Source organism: Triturus cristatus, chromosome 11 (genome assembly GCF_964204655.1).
Source record: "Triturus cristatus chromosome 11, aTriCri1.1, whole genome shotgun sequence".
Classification (NCBI taxonomy): Eukaryota; Metazoa; Chordata; class Amphibia; order Caudata; family Salamandridae; genus Triturus; species Triturus cristatus.
The window spans coordinates 936082372-936099372 of record NC_140594.1 but is presented as its reverse complement, the minus strand read 5'-3'; the positions used below and the strand labels follow the sequence as shown (position 1 = coordinate 936099372).

The following is a 17001-nucleotide window of genomic DNA, read 5'->3' as shown; positions in this document are numbered from 1 at the left end:
AGGCAGCCAGGCTTTTATGAATTATAATGACCAACACAATGTGATCCATATTACTCTCATCTTGACAGAAATTATGTTCAGGCACAGTCTCCCACTATAAGGTAGTGAGGACATGCTGATGCTGTGAGCGTCTTTTTAATGCATAAAGGAATTATTGTGAGTTTTACTTGCCTTGCATATTGGTAAAATGATGCCGTATGCCGGAAGACTTCCTTTTTTTTTTTTTTTCTTTAGTCTCGGCAATTCAGAGAAACTCGGTTGTGAAACACTGCCACCTCTGGTCATTCAGTATAATCTGTAGATGGAAAAGTCCACTGTTAGCACATTTTCTATAAGCAATACAAAAAAAAATTTGATTTTTAGAAAGGGTAAACAGATCAATACTATGGAGTCTTTTATTGTGAAAATCAACAGCTCATTAGAAAATCAAATCTCAATTTTAGTTTTTAACCTCACATACTTCTCTGCAACATTGCTAGTTCCAGGATATAAAGCAGGCTTTAGTAGCGTTGGAGGCAGCCAGGCTTTTATGAACTATCATGACCAACACAATGTGATCCATATTACTTTCATCTTGACAGAAATTATGTTCAGGCACAGTCTCCCACTATAAGGTAGTGAGGACATGCTGATGCTGTGAGCGTCTTTTTAATGCATAAAGGAATTATTGTGAGTTTTACTTGCCTTGCATATTGGTAAAATGATGCCGTATGCCGGAAGACTTCCTTTTTTTTGTTTCTTCAGTCTCGGCAATTCAGAGAAACTCGGTTGTGAAACACTGCCACCTCTGGTCATTCAGTATAATCTGCAGATGGAAAAGTCCACTGTTAGCACATTTTCTATAAGCAATACAAAAAAATCTTGATTTTTAGAAAGGGTAAACAGATCAATACTATGGAGTCTTTTATTGTGAAAATCAAAAGCTCTTTAGAAAATCAAATCTCAATTTTAGTTTTTAACCTCACATACTTCTCTGCAACATTGCTAGTTCCAGGATATAAAGCAGGCTTTAGTAGCGTTGGAGGCAGCCAGGCTTTTATGAACTATCATGACCAACACAATGTGATCCATATTACTTTCATCTTGACAGAAATTATGTTCAGGCACAGTCTCCCACTATAAGGTAGTGAGGACATGCTGATGCTGTGAGCGTCTTTTTAATGCATAAAGGAATTATTGTGAGTTAAACTTGCCTTGTATATTGGTAAAATGATGCCGTATGCCGGAAGACTTCCTTTTTTTTTTTTGTTCTTCAGTCTCGGCAATTCAGAGAAACTCGGTTGTGAAACACTGCCACCTCTGGTCATTCAGTATAATCTGTAGATGGAAAAGTCCACTGTTAGCACATTTTCTATAAGCAATACAAAAAAATCTTGATTTTTAGAAAGGGTAAACAGATCAATACTATGGAGTCTTTTATTGTGAAAATCAAAAGCTCATTAGAAAATCAAATCTCAATTTTAGTTTTTAACCTCACATACTTCTCTGCAACATTGCTAGCTCCAGGATATAAAGCAGGCTTTAGTAGCGTTGGAGGCAGCCAGGCTTTTATGAACTATCATGACCAACACAATGTGATCCATATTACTTTCATCTTGACAGAAATTATGTTCAGGCACAGTCTCCCACTGTAAGGTAGTGAGGACATGCTGATGCTGTGAGCGTCTTTTTAATGCATAAAGGAATTATTGTGAGTTAAACTTGCCTTGTATATTGGTAAAATGATGCCGTATGCCGGAAGACTTCCTTTTTTTTTTTTGTTCTTCAGTCTCGGCAATTCAGAGAAACTCGGTTGTGAAACACTGCCACCTCTGGTCATTCAGTATAATCTGTAGATGGAAAAGTCCACTGTTAGCACATTTTCTATAAGCAATACAAAAAAATCTTGATTTTTAGAAAGGGTAAACAGATCAATACTATGGAGTCTTTTATTGTGAAAATCAACAGCTCATTAGAAAATCAAATGTCAATTTTAGTTTTAAACCTCACATACTTCTCTGCAACATTGCTAGCTCCAGGATATAAAGCAGGCTTTAGTAGCGTTGGAGGCAGCCAGGCTTTTATGAACTATCATGACCAACACAATGTGATCCATATTACTCTCATCTTGACAGAAATTATGTTCAGGCACAGTCTCCAACTATAAGGTAGTGAGGACATACTGATGCTGTGAGCGTCTTTTTAATGCATAAAGGAATTAGTGTGAGTTAAACTTGCCTTGCATATTGGTAAAATGATGCCGTATGCCGGAAGACTTCCTTTTTTTTGTTTCTTCAGTCTCGGCAATTCAGAGAAACTCGGTTGTGAAACACTGCCACCTCTGGTCATTCAGTATAATCTGTAGATGGAAAAGTCCACTGTTAGCACATTTTCTATAAGCAATACAAAAAAATCTTGATTTTTAGAAAGGGTAAACAGATCAATACTATGGAGTCTTTTATTGTGAAAATCAACAGCTCATTAGAAAATCAAATGTCAATTTTAGTTTTAAACCTCACATACTTCTCTGCAACATTGCTAGCTCCAGGATATAAAGCAGGCTTTAGTAGCGTTGGAGGCAGCCAGGCTTTTATGAACTATAATGACCAACACAATGTGATCCATATTACTTTCATCTTGATAGAAATTATGTTCAGGCACAGTCTCCCACTGTAAGGTAGTGAGGACATGCTGATGCTGTGAGCGTCTTTTTAATGCATAAAGGAATTATTGTGAGTTTTACTTGCCTTATAAATTGGTAAAATGATCCCGTATGCCGGAAGACTTCCTTTTTTTTTTCTTCAGTCTCGGCAATTCAGAGAAACTCGGTTGTGAAACACTGCCACCTCTGGTCATTCAGTATAATATGTAGATGGAAAAGTCCACTGTTAGCACATTTTCTATAAGCAATACAAAAAAAATCTTGATTTTTAGAAAGGGTAAACAGATCAATACTATGGAGTCTTTTATTGTGAAAATCAACAGCTCATTAGAAAATCAAATGTCAATTTTAGTTTTTAACCTCACATACTTCTCTGCAACATTGCTAGCTCCAGGATATAAAGCAGGCTTTAGTAGCGTTGGAGGCAGCCAGGCTTTTATGAATTATAATGACCAACACAATGTGATCCATATTACTCTCATCTTGACAGAAATTATGTTCAGGCACAGTCTCCCACTATAAGGTAGTGAGGACATGCTGATGCTGTGAGCGTCTTTTTAATGCATAAAGGAATTATTGTGAGTTTTACTTGCCTTGCATATTGGTAAAATGATGCCGTATGCCGGAAGACTTCCTTTTTTTTTTTTTTTTCTTTAGTCTCGGCAATTCAGAGAAACTCGGTTGTGAAACACTGCCACCTCTGGTCATTCAGTATAATCTGTAGATGGAAAAGTCCACTGTTAGCACATTTTCTATAAGCAATACAAAAAAAATTTTGATTTTTAGAAAGGGTAAACAGATCAATACTATGGAGTCTTTTATTGTGAAAATCAACAGCTCATTAGAAAATCAAATCTCAATTTTAGTTTTTAACCTCACATACTTCTCTGCAACATTGCTAGTTCCAGGATATAAAGCAGGCTTTAGTAGCGTTGGAGGCAGCCAGGCTTTTATGAACTATCATGACCAACACAATGTGATCCATATTACTTTCATCTTGACAGAAATTATGTTCAGGCACAGTCTCCCACTATAAGGTAGTGAGGACAAGCTGATGCTGTGAGCGTCTTTTTAATGCATAAAGGAATTATTGTGAGTTTTACTTGCCTTGCATATTGGTAAAATGATGCCGTATGCCGGAAGACTTCCTTTTTTTTGTTTCTTCAGTCTCGGCAATTCAGAGAAACTCGGTTGTGAAACACTGCCACCTCTGGTCATTCAGTATAATCTGCAGATGGAAAAGTCCACTGTTAGCACATTTTCTATAAGCAATACCAAAAAATCTTGATTTTTAGAAAGGGTAAACAGATCAATACTATGGAGTCTTTTATTGTGAAAATCAAAAGCTCATTAGAAAATCAAATCTCAATTTTAGTTTTTAACCTCACATACTTCTCTGCAACATTGCTAGTTCCAGGATATAAAGCAGGCTTTAGTAGCGTTGGAGGCAGCCAGGCTTTTATGAACTATCATGACCAACACAATGTGATCCATATTACTCTCATCTTGACAGAAATTATGTTCAGGCACAGTCTCCAACTATAAGGTAGTGAGGACATACTGATGCTGTGAGCGTCTTTTTAATGCATAAAGGAATTATTGTGAGTTTTACTTGCCTTGCATATTGGTAAAATGATGCCGTATGCCGGAAGACTTCCTTTTTTTTGTTTCTTCAGTCTCGGCAATTCAGAGAAACTCGGTTGTGAAACACTGCCACCTCTGGTCATTCAGTATAATCTGTAGATGGAAAAGTCCACTGTTAGCACCTTTTCTATAAGCAATACAAAAAAATCTTGATTTTTAGAAAGGGTAAACAGATCAATACTATGGAGTCTTTTATTGTGAAAATCAAAAGCTCTTTAGAAAATCAAATCTCAATTTTAGTTTTTAACCTCACATACTTCTCTGCAACATTGCTAGTTCCAGGATATAAAGCAGGGTTTAGTAGCGTTGGAGGCAGCCAGGCTTTTATGAACTATCATGACCAACACAATGTGATCCATATTACTTTCATCTTGACAGAAATTATGTTCAGGCACAGTCTCCCACTGTAAGGTAGTGAGGACATGCTGATGCTGTGAGCGTCTTTTTAATGCATAAAGGAATTATTGTGAGTTAAACTTGCCTTGTATATTGGTAAAATGATGCCGTATGCCGGAAGACTTCCTTTTTTTTTTTTGTTCTTCAGTCTCGGCAATTCAGAGAAACTCGGTTGTGAAACACTGCCACCTCTGGTCATTCAGTATAATCTGTAGATGGAAAAGTCCACTGTTAGCACATTTTCTATAAGCAATACCAAAAAATCTTGATTTTTAGAAAGGGTAAACAGATCAATACTATGGAGTCTTTTATTGTGAAAATCAAAAGCTCATTAGAAAATCAAATCTCAATTTTAGTTTTTAACCTCACATACTTCTCTGCAACATTGCTAGTTCCAGGATATAAAGCAGGCTTTAGTAGCGTTGGAGGCAGCCAGGCTTTTATGAACTATCATGACCAACACAATGTGATCCATATTACTCTCATCTTGACAGAAATTATGTTCAGGCACAGTCTCCCACTATAAGGTAGTGAGGACATGCTGATGCTGTGAGCGTCTTTTTAATGCATAAAGGAATTATTGTGAGTTTTACTTGCCTTGCATATTGGTAAAATGATGCCGTATGCCGGAAGACTTCCTTTTTTTTGTTTCTTCAGTCTCGGCAATTCAGAGAAACTCGGTTGTGAAACACTGCCACCTCTGGTCATTCAGTATAATCTGCAGATGGAAAAGTCCACTGTTAGCACATTTTCTATAAGCAATACAAAAAAATCTTGATTTTTAGAAAGGGTAAACAGATCAATTACTATGGAGTCTTTTATTGTGAAAATCAAAAGCTCTTTAGAAAATCAAATCTCAATTTTAGTTTTTAACCTCACATACTTCTCTGCAACATTGCTAGTTCCAGGATATAAAGCAGGGTTTAGTAGCGTTGGAGGCAGCCAGGCTTTTATGAACTATCATGACCAACACAATGTGATCCATATTACTCTCATCTTGACAGAAATTATGTTCAGGCACAGTCTCCCACTATAAGGTAGTGAGGACATGCTGATGCTGTGAGCGTCTTTTTAATGCATAAAGAAATTATTGTGAGTTTTACTTGCCTTGCATATTGGTAAAATGATGCCGTATGCCGGAAGACTTCCTTTTTTTTGTTTCTTCAGTCTCGGCAATTCAGAGAAACTCGGTTGTGAAACACTGCCACCTCTGGTCATTCAGTATAATCTGTAGATGGAAAAGTCCACTGTTAGCACATTTTCTATAAGCAATACAAAAAAATCTTGATTTTTAGAAAGGGTAATCAGATCAATACTATGGAGTCTTTTATTGTGAAAATCAACAGCTCATTAGAAAATCAAATCTCAATTTTAGTTTTTAACCTCACATACTTCTCTGCAACATTGCTAGCTCCAGGATATAAAGCAGGCTTTAGTAGCGTTGGAGGCAGCCAGGCTTTTATGAACTATCATGACCAACACAATGTGATCCATATTACTCTCATCTTGACAGAAATTATGTTCAGGCACAGTCTCCCACTATAAGGTAGTGAGGACATGCTGATGCTGTGAGCGTCTTTTTAATGCATAAAGGAATTATTGTGAGTTTTACTTGCCTTGCATATTGGTAAAATGATGCCGTATGCCGGAAGACTTCCTTTTTTTTTTTTTCTTCAGTCTCGGCAATTCAGAGAAACTCGGTTGTGAAACACTGCCACCTCTGGTCATTCAGTATAATCTGCAGATGGAAAAGTCCACTGTTAGCACATTTTCTATAAGCAATACAAAAAAATCTTGATTTTTAGAAAGGGTAAACAGATCAATACTATGGAGTCTTTTATTGTGAAAATCAAAAGCTCATTAGAAAATCAAATCTCAATTTTAGTTTTTAACCTCACATACTTCTCTGCAACATTGCTAGCTCCAGGATATAAAGCAGGCTTTAGTAGCGTTGGAGGCAGCCAGGCTTTTATGAACTATCATGACCAACACAATGTGATCCATATTACTTTCATCTTGACAGAAATTATGTTCAGGCACAGTCTCCCACTGTAAGGTAGTGAGGACATGCTGATGCTGTGAGCGTCTTTTTAATGCATAAAGGAATTATTGTGAGTTAAACTTGCCTTGTATATTGGTAAAATGATGCCGTATGCCGGAAGACTTCCTTTTTTTTTTTTGTTCTTCAGTCTCGGCAATTCAGAGAAACTCGGTTGTGAAACACTGCCACCTCTGGTCATTCAGTATAATCTGTAGATGGAAAAGTCCACTGTTAGCACATTTTCTATAAGCAATACCAAAAAATCTTGATTTTTAGAAAGGGTAAACAGATCAATACTATGGAGTCTTTTATTGTGAAAATCAAAAGCTCATTAGAAAATCAAATCTCAATTTTAGTTTTTAACCTCACATACTTCTCTGCAACATTGCTAGTTCCAGGATATAAAGCAGGCTTTAGTAGCGTTGGAGGCAGCCAGGCTTTTATGAACTATCATGACCAACACAATGTGATCCATATTACTCTCATCTTGACAGAAATTATGTTCAGGCACAGTCTCCAACTATAAGGTAGTGAGGACATACTGATGCTGTGAGCGTCTTTTTAATGCATAAAGGAATTATTGTGAGTTTTACTTGCCTTGCATATTGGTAAAATGATGCCGTATGCCGGAAGACTTCCTTTTTTTTGTTTCTTCAGTCTCGGCAATTCAGAGAAACTCGGTTGTGAAACACTGCCACCTCTGGTCATTCAGTATAATCTGTAGATGGAAAAGTCCACTGTTAGCACCTTTTCTATAAGCAATACAAAAAAATCTTGATTTTTAGAAAGGGTAAACAGATCAATACTATGGAGTCTTTTATTGTGAAAATCAAAAGCTCTTTAGAAAATCAAATCTCAATTTTAGTTTTTAACCTCACATACTTCTCTGCAACATTGCTAGTTCCAGGATATAAAGCAGGGTTTAGTAGCGTTGGAGGCAGCCAGGCTTTTATGAACTATCATGACCAACACAATGTGATCCATATTACTTTCATCTTGACAGAAATTATGTTCAGGCACAGTCTCCCACTGTAAGGTAGTGAGGACATGCTGATGCTGTGAGCGTCTTTTTAATGCATAAAGGAATTATTGTGAGTTAAACTTGCCTTGTATATTGGTAAAATGATGCCGTATGCCGGAAGACTTCCTTTTTTTTTTTTGTTCTTCAGTCTCGGCAATTCAGAGAAACTCGGTTGTGAAACACTGCCACCTCTGGTCATTCAGTATAATCTGCAGATGGAAAAGTCCACTGTTAGCACATTTTCTATAAGCAATACAAAAAAATCGTGATTTTTAGAAAGGGTAAACAGATCAATACTATGGAGTCTTTTATTGTGAAAATCAAAAGCTCTTTAGAAAATCAAATCTCAATTTTAGTTTTTAACCTCACATACTTCTCTGCAACATTGCTAGTTCCAGGATATAAAGCAGGCTTTAGTAGCGTTGGAGGCAGCCAGGCTTTTATGAACTATCATGACCAACACAATGTGATCCATATTACTCTCATCTTGACAGAAATTATGTTCAGGCACAGTCTCCCACTATAAGGTAGTGAGGACATGCTGATGCTGTGAGCGTCTTTTTAATGCATAAAGGAATTATTGTGAGTTAAACTTGCCTTGTATATTGGTAAAATGATGCCGTATGCCGGAAGACTTCCTTTTTTTTGTTTCTTTAGTCTCGGCAATTCAGAGAAACTCGGTTGTGAAACACTGCCACCTCTGGTCATTCAGTATAATCTGTAGATGGAAAAGTCCACTGTTAGCACATTTTCTATAAGCAATACAAAAAAAATCTTGATTTTTAGAAAGGGTAAACAGATCAATACTATGGAGTCTTTTATTGTGAAAATCAAAAGCTCTTTAGAAAATCAAATCTCAATTTTAGTTTTTAACCTCACATACTTCTCTGCAACATTGCTAGTTCCAGGATATAAAGCAGGGTTTAGTAGCGTTGGAGGCAGCCAGGCTTTTATGAACTATCATGACCAACACAATGTGATCCATATTACTCTCATCTTGACAGAAATTATGTTCAGGCACAGTCTCCCACTATAAGGTAGTGAGGACATGCTGATGCTGTGAGCGTCTTTTTAATGCATAAAGGAATTATTGTGAGTTTTACTTGCCTTGCATATTGGTAAAATGATGCCGTATGCCGGAAGACTTCCTTTTTTTTGTTTCTTCAGTCTCGGCAATTCAGAGAAACTCGGTTGTGAAACACTGCCACCTCTGGTCATTCAGTATAATCTGTAGATGGAAAAGTCCACTGTTAGCACATTTTCTATAAGCAATACAAAAAAATCTTGATTTTTAGAAAGGGTAAACAGATCAATACTATGGAGTCTTTTATTGTGAAAATCAACAGCTCATTAGAAAATCAAATCTCAATTTTAGTTTTTAACCTCACATACTTCTCTGCAACATTGCTAGCTCCAGGATATAAAGCAGGCTTTAGTAGCGTTGGAGGCAGCCAGGCTTTTATGAACTATCATGACCAACACAATGTGATCCATATTACTCTCATCTTGACAGAAATTATGTTCAGGCACAGTCTCCCACTATAAGGTAGTGAGGACATGCTGATGCTGTGAGCGTCTTTTTAATGCATAAAGGAATTATTGTGAGTTTTACTTGCCTTGCATATTGGTAAAATGATGCCGTATGCCGGAAGACTTCCTTTTTTTTTTTTTCTTCAGTCTCGGCAATTCAGAGAAACTCGGTTGTGAAACACTGCCACCTCTGGTCATTCAGTATAATCTGCAGATGGAAAAGTCCACTGTTAGCACATTTTCTATAAGCAATACAAAAAAATCGTGATTTTTAGAAAGGGTAAACAGATCAATACTATGGAGTCTTTTATTGTGAAAATCAAAATCTCTTTAGAAAATCAAATCTCAATTTTAGTTTTTAACCTCACATACTTCTCTGCAACATTGCTAGTTCCAGGATATAAAGCAGGCTTTAGTAGCGTTGGAGGCAGCCAGACTTTTATGAACTATCATGACCAACACAATGTGATCCATATTACTTTCATCTTGACAGAAATTATGTTCAGGCACAGTCTCCCACTATAAGGTAGTGAGGACATGCTGATGCTGTGAGCGTCTTTTTAATGCATAAAGGAATTATTGTGAGTTTTACTTGCCTTGCATATTGGTAAAATGATGCCGTATGCCGGAAGACTTCCTTTTTTTTGTTTCTTCAGTCTCGGCAATTCAGAGAAACTCGGTTGTGAAACACTGCCACCTCTGGTCATTCAGTATAATCTGTAGATGGAAAAGTCCACTGTTAGCACATTTTCTATAAGCAATACAAAAAAATCTTGATTTTTAGAAAGGGTAAACAGATCAATACTATGGAGTCTTTTATTGTGAAAATCAAAAGCTCATTAGAAAATCAAATCTCAATTTTAGTTTTTAACCTCACATACTTCTCTGCAACATTGCTAGTTCCAGGATATAAAGCAGGCTTTAGTAGCGTTGGAGGCAGCCAGGCTTTTATGAACTATCATGACCAACACAATGTGATCCATATTACTCTCATCTTGACAGAAATTATGTTCAGGCACAGTCTCCCACTATAAGGTAGTGAGGACATGCTGATGCTGTGAGCGTCTTTTTAATGCATAAAGGAATTATTGTGAGTTAAACTTGCCTTGCATATTGGTAAAATGATGCCGTATGCCGGAAGACTTCCTTTTTTTGTTCTTCAATCTCGGCAATTCAGAGAAACTCGGTTGTGAAACACTGCCACCTCTGGTCATTCAGTATAATCTGCAGATGGAAAAGTCCACTGTTAGCACATTTTCTATAAGCAATACAAAAAAATCTTGATTTTTAGAAAGGGTAAACAGATCAATACTATGGAGTCTTTTATTGTGAAAATCAAAAGCTCATTAGAAAATCAAATCTCAATTTTAGTTTTTAACCTCACATACTTCTCTGCAACATTGCTAGTTCCAGGATATAAAGCAGGCTTTAGTAGCGTTGGAGGCAGCCAGGCTTTTATGAACTATCATGACCAACACAATGTGATCCATATTACTCTCATCTTGACAAAAATTATGTTCAGGCACAGTCTCCCACTATAAGGTAGTGAGGACATGCTGATGCTGTGAGCGTCTTTTTAATGCATAAAGGAATTATTGTGAGTTAAACTTGCCTTGTATATTGGTAAAATGATGCCGTATGCCGGAAGACTTCCTTTTTTTTTTTTGTTCTTCAGTCTCGGCAATTCAGAGAAACTCGGTTGTGAAACACTGCCACCTCTGGTCATTCAGTATAATCTGTAGATGGAAAAGTCCACTGTTAGCACATTTTCTATAAGCAATACAAAAAAATCTTGATTTTTAGAAAGGGTAAACAGATCAATACTATGGAGTCTTTTATTGTGAAAATCAACAGCTCATTAGAAAATCAAATGTCAATTTTAGTTTTAAACCTCACATACTTCTCTGCAACATTGCTAGCTCCAGGATATAAAGCAGGCTTTAGTAGCGTTGGAGGCAGCCAGGCTTTTATGAACTATAATGACCAACACAATGTGATCCATATTACTTTCATCTTGATAGAAATTATGTTCAGGCACAGTCTCCCACTGTAAGGTAGTGAGGACATGCTGATGCTGTGAGCGTCTTTTTAATGCATAAAGGAATTATTGTGAGTTTTACTTGCCTTATAAATTGGTAAAATGATCCCGTATGCCGGAAGACTTCCTTTTTTTTTTCTTCAGTCTCGGCAATTCAGAGAAACTCGGTTGTGAAACACTGCCACCTCTGGTCATTCAGTATAATCTGTAGATGGAAAAGTCCACTGTTAGCACATTTTCTATAAGCAATACAAAAAAAATCTTGATTTTTAGAAAGGGTAAACAGATCAATACTATGGAGTCTTTTATTGTGAAAATCAACAGCTCATTAGAAAATCAAATCTCAATTTTAGTTTTTAACCTCACATACTTCTCTGCAACATTGCTAGCTCCAGGATATAAAGCAGGCTTTAGTAGCGTTGGAGGCAGCCAGGCTTTTATGAACTATCATGACCAACACAATGTGATCCATATTACTTTCATCTTGATAGAAATTATGTTCAGGCACAGTCTCCCACTGTAAGGTAGTGAGGACATGCTGATGCTGTGAGCGTCTTTTTAATGCATAAAGGAATTATTGTGAGTTTTACTTGCCTTATAAATTGGTAAAATGATCCCGTATGCCGGAAGACTTCCTTTTTTTTTTCTTCAGTCTCGGCAATTCAGAGAAACTCGGTTGTGAAACACTGCCACCTCTGGTCATTCAGTATAATCTGTAGATGGAAAAGTCCACTGTTAGCACATTTTCTATAAGCAATACAAAAAAAATCTTGATTTTTAGAAAGGGTAAACAGATCAATACTATGGAGTCTTTTATTGTGAAAATCAACAGCTCATTAGAAAATCAAATCTCAATTTTAGTTTTTAACCTCACATACTTCTCTGCAACATTGCTAGCTCCAGGATATAAAGCAGGCTTTAGTAGCGTTGGAGGCAGCCAGGCTTTTATGAACTATCATGACCAACACAATGTGATCCATATTACTTTCATCTTGACAGAAATTATGTTCAGGCACAGTCTCCCACTATAAGGTAGTGAGGACATGCTGATGCTGTGAGCGTCTTTTTAATGCATAAAGGAATTATTGTGAGTTTTACTTGCCTTGCATATTGGTAAAATGATGCCGTATGCCGGAAGACTTCCTTTTTGTTTTTTTGTTCTTCAATCTCGGCAATTCAGAGAAACTCGGTTGTGAAACACTGCCACCTCTGGTCATTCAGTATAATCTGCAGATGGAAAAGTCCACTGTTAGCACATTTTCTATAAGCAATACAAAAAAATCTTGATTTTTAGAAAGCGTAAACAGATCAATACTATGGAGCCTTTTATTGTGAAAATCAACAGCTCATTAGAAAATCAAATCTCAATTTTAGTTTTTAACCTCACATACTTCTCTGCAACATTGCTAGTTCCAGGATATAAAGCAGGCTTTAGTAGCGTTGGAGGCAGCCAGGCTTTTATGAACTATCATGACCAACACAATGTGATCCATATTACTCTCATCTTGACAAAAATTATGTTCAGGCACAGTCTCCCACTATAAGGTAGTGAGGACATGCTGATGCTGTGAGCGTCTTTTTAATGCATAAAGGAATTATTGTGAGTTAAACTTGCCTTGTATATTGGTAAAATGATGCCGTATGCCGGAAGACTTCCTTTTTTTTTTTTGTTCTTCAGTCTCGGCAATTCAGAGAAACTCGGTTGTGAAACACTGCCACCTCTGGTCATTCAGTATAATCTGTAGATGGAAAAGTCCACTGTTAGCACATTTTCTATAAGCAATACAAAAAAATCTTGATTTTTAGAAAGGGTAAACAGATCAATACTATGGAGTCTTTTATTGTGAAAATCAACAGCTCATTAGAAAATCAAATGTCAATTTTAGTTTTAAACCTCACATACTTCTCTGCAACATTGCTAGCTCCAGGATATAAAGCAGGCTTTAGTAGCGTTGGAGGCAGCCAGGCTTTTATGAACTATAATGACCAACACAATGTGATCCATATTACTTTCATCTTGATAGAAATTATGTTCAGGCACAGTCTCCCACTGTAAGGTAGTGAGGACATGCTGATGCTGTGAGCGTCTTTTTAATGCATAAAGGAATTATTGTGAGTTTTACTTGCCTTATAAATTGGTAAAATGATCCCGTATGCCGGAAGACTTCCTTTTTTTTTTCTTCAGTCTCGGCAATTCAGAGAAACTCGGTTGTGAAACACTGCCACCTCTGGTCATTCAGTATAATCTGTAGATGGAAAAGTCCACTGTTAGCACATTTTCTATAAGCAATACAAAAAAAATCTTGATTTTTAGAAAGGGTAAACAGATCAATACTATGGAGTCTTTTATTGTGAAAATCAACAGCTCATTAGAAAATCAAATCTCAATTTTAGTTTTTAACCTCACATACTTCTCTGCAACATTGCTAGCTCCAGGATATAAAGCAGGCTTTAGTAGCGTTGGAGGCAGCCAGGCTTTTATGAACTATCATGACCAACACAATGTGATCCATATTACTTTCATCTTGATAGAAATTATGTTCAGGCACAGTCTCCCACTGTAAGGTAGTGAGGACATGCTGATGCTGTGAGCGTCTTTTTAATGCATAAAGGAATTATTGTGAGTTTTACTTGCCTTATAAATTGGTAAAATGATCCCGTATGCCGGAAGACTTCCTTTTTTTTTTCTTCAGTCTCGGCAATTCAGAGAAACTCGGTTGTGAAACACTGCCACCTCTGGTCATTCAGTATAATCTGTAGATGGAAAAGTCCACTGTTAGCACATTTTCTATAAGCAATACAAAAAAAATCTTGATTTTTAGAAAGGGTAAACAGATCAATACTATGGAGTCTTTTATTGTGAAAATCAACAGCTCATTAGAAAATCAAATCTCAATTTTAGTTTTTAACCTCACATACTTCTCTGCAACATTGCTAGCTCCAGGATATAAAGCAGGCTTTAGTAGCGTTGGAGGCAGCCAGGCTTTTATGAACTATCATGACCAACACAATGTGATCCATATTACTTTCATCTTGACAGAAATTATGTTCAGGCACAGTCTCCCACTATAAGGTAGTGAGGACATGCTGATGCTGTGAGCGTCTTTTTAATGCATAAAGGAATTATTGTGAGTTTTACTTGCCTTGCATATTGGTAAAATGATGCCGTATGCCGGAAGACTTCCTTTTTGTTTTTTTGTTCTTCAATCTCGGCAATTCAGAGAAACTCGGTTGTGAAACACTGCCACCTCTGGTCATTCAGTATAATCTGCAGATGGAAAAGTCCACTGTTAGCACATTTTCTATAAGCAATACAAAAAAATCTTGATTTTTAGAAAGCGTAAACAGATCAATACTATGGAGCCTTTTATTGTGAAAATCAACAGCTCATTAGAAAATCAAATCTCAATTTTAGTTTTTAACCTCACATACTTCTCTAGAACATTGCTAGTTCCAGGATATAAAGCAGGCTTTAGTAGCGTTGGAGGCAGCCAGGCTTTTATGAACTATCATGACCAACACAATGTGATCCATATTACTTTCATCTTGACAGAAATTATGTTCAGGCACAGTCTCCCACTATAAGGTAGTGAGGACATGCTGATGCTGTGAGCGTCTTTTTAATGCATAAAGGAATTATTGTGAGTTAAACTTGCCTTGTATATTGGTAAAATGATGCCGTATGCCGGAAGACTTCCTTTTTTTTTTTTGTTCTTCAGTCTCGGCAATTCAGAGAAACTCGGTTGTGAAACACTGCCACCTCTGGTCATTCAGTATAATCTGTAGATGGAAAAGTCCACTGTTAGCACATTTTCTATAAGCAATACAAAAAAATCTTGATTTTTAGAAAGGGTAAACAGATCAATACTATGGAGTCTTTTATTGTGAAAATCAACAGCTCATTAGAAAATCAAATCTCAATTTTAGTTTTTAACCTCACATACTTCTCTGCAACATTGCTAGCTCCAGGATATAAAGCAGGCTTTAGTAGCGTTGGAGGCAGCCAGGCTTTTATGAACTATCATGACCAACACAATGTGATCCATATTACTTTCATCTTGACAGAAATTATGTTCAGGCACAGTCTCCCACTGTAAGGTAGTGAGGACATGCTGATGCTGTGAGCGTCTTTTTAATGCATAAAGGAATTATTGTGAGTTAAACTTGCCTTGTATATTGGTAAAATGATGCCGTATGCCGGAAGACTTCCTTTTTTTTTTTTGTTCTTCAGTCTCGGCAATTCAGAGAAACTCGGTTGTGAAACACTGCCACCTCTGGTCATTCAGTATAATCTGTAGATGGAAAAGTCCACTGTTAGCACATTTTCTATAAGCAATACAAAAAAATCTTGATTTTTAGAAAGGGTAAACAGATCAATACTATGGAGTCTTTTATTGTGAAAATCAAAAGCTCTTTAGAAAATCAAATCTCAATTTTAGTTTTTAACCTCACATACTTCTCTGCAACATTGCTAGTTCCAGGATATAAAGCAGGGTTTAGTAGCGTTGGAGGCAGCCAGGCTTTTATGAACTATCATGACCAACACAATGTGATCCATATTACTCTCATCTTGACAGAAATTATGTTCAGGCACAGTCTCCCACTATAAGGTAGTGAGGACATGCTGATGCTGTGAGCGTCTTTTTAATGCATAAAGGAATTATTGTGAGTTAAACTTGCCTTGTATATTGGTAAAATGATGCCGTATGCCGGAAGACTTCCTTTTTTTTTTTTGTTCTTCAGTCTCGGCAATTCAGAGAAACTCGGTTGTGAAACACTGCCACCTCTGGTCATTCAGTATAATCTGTAGATGGAAAAGTCCACTGTTAGCACATTTTCTATAAGCAATACAAAAAAATCTTGATTTTTAGAAAGGGTAAACAGATCAATACTATGGAGTCTTTTATTGTGAAAATCAACAGCTCATTAGAAAATCAAATCTCAATTTTAGTTTTTAACCTCACATACTTCTCTGCAACATTGCTAGCTCCAGGATATAAAGCAGGCTTTAGTAGCGTTGGAGGCAGCCAGGCTTTTATGAACTATCATGACCAACACAATGTGATCCATATTACTCTCATCTTGACAGAAATTATGTTCAGGCACAGTCTCCAACTATAAGGTAGTGAGGACATACTGATGCTGTGAGCGTCTTTTTAATGCATAAAGGAATTATTGTGAGTTAAACTTGCCTTGCATATTGGTAAAATGATGCCGTATGCCGGAAGACTTCCTTTTTTTTTTCTTCAGTCTCGGCAATTCAGAGAAACTAGGTTGTGAAACACTGCCACCTCTGGTCATTCAGTATAATCTGCAGATGGAAAAGTCCACTGTTAGCACATTTTCTATAAGCAATACAAAAAAATCGTGATTTTTAGAAAGGGTAAACAGATCAATACTATGGAGTCTTTTATTGTGAAAATCAAAAGCTCTTTAGAAAATCAAATCTCAATTTTAGTTTTTAACCTCACATACTTCTCTGCAACATTGCTAGTTCCAGGATATAAAGCAGGGTTTAGTAGCGTTGGAGGCAGCCAGGCTTTTATGAACTATCATGACCAACACAATGTGATCCATATTACTCTCATCTTGACAGAAATTATGTTCAGGCACAGTCTCCAACTATAAGGTAGTGAGGACATACTGATGCTGTGAGCGTCTTTTTAATGCATAAAGGAATTATTGTGAGT

General features: G+C 36.8%; 2 long non-coding RNA genes across 2 annotated transcripts in view; both read right to left on the bottom strand.

Annotated features, from left to right (window-relative positions):
• Positions 1-5336: 5336 nt before the first annotated feature.
• On the bottom strand, positions 5337-14065 carry LOC146785649 (uncharacterized). Its single transcript, XR_014970731.1, has 18 exons — positions 13947-14065; positions 13439-13557; positions 12927-13050; positions 12414-12538; positions 11906-12024; positions 11398-11516; positions 10886-11009; positions 10379-10497; positions 9870-9990; positions 9360-9481; positions 8851-8971; positions 8341-8461; positions 7829-7952; positions 7320-7440; positions 6808-6931; positions 6298-6419; positions 5789-5909; positions 5337-5399 (listed from the first exon to the last, which is right to left on the bottom strand). It is a non-coding gene; the product is annotated as an uncharacterized LOC146785649 (long non-coding RNA).
• Positions 14066-14454: 389 nt separating this feature from the next.
• Positions 14455-17001, bottom strand: part of LOC146785648 (uncharacterized) — a 33336-nt gene continuing 30789 nt past the window's right edge. The window contains exons 61-65 of the long non-coding RNA XR_014970724.1: positions 16504-16622; positions 15992-16115; positions 15480-15603; positions 14968-15091; positions 14455-14579 (exon numbers count right to left, since the gene is read on the bottom strand). This is a non-coding gene — a long non-coding RNA (uncharacterized LOC146785648). The remainder of the gene's footprint in view (positions 14580-14967; positions 15092-15479; positions 15604-15991; positions 16116-16503; positions 16623-17001) is intronic.